We start from the raw sequence: 463 nt of genomic DNA, 5'->3' as shown, positions 1-463 counted from the left end.
CACTCTTTCAATTTGTTATTCTTTTTCAGGAACACTGTGTTCATTTCAGTACCTAAAACTCTGGGGTTTGACTGGAAAATATTAGACTAATCCCTGGTAACTTTCAGAATCTAAGATCATCTGAATATTTGAAAGGTATGTCTTGAAAGTGGTTTGGAATATGAATATTTTAACAAATGTTTGAGTAAAACATAGGCTTTCCGGTCTAACCACTGGGAAGAAGAGGATCCCTCAGTGTTAAAGTCACATAACAGCCAACTCTGGGGTTTGACTGGAAAATATTAGACTAATCCCTGGTAACTTTCAGAATCTAAGATCATCTGAATATTTGAAAGGTATGTCTTGAAAGTGGTTTGGAATATGAATATTTTAACAAATGTTTGAGTAAAACATAGGCTTTCCGGTCTAACCACTGGGAAGAAGAGGATCCCTCAGTGTTAAAGTCACATAACAGCCTAGAACA

This window comes from Acanthisitta chloris, unplaced genomic scaffold (genome assembly GCF_000695815.1).
Source record: "Acanthisitta chloris isolate BGI_N310 unplaced genomic scaffold, ASM69581v1 scaffold23665, whole genome shotgun sequence".
Taxonomy (NCBI): Eukaryota; Metazoa; Chordata; class Aves; order Passeriformes; family Acanthisittidae; genus Acanthisitta; species Acanthisitta chloris.
The sequence above is the reverse complement of the archived record's forward strand: the minus strand, read 5'-3'. Positions refer to the sequence as shown.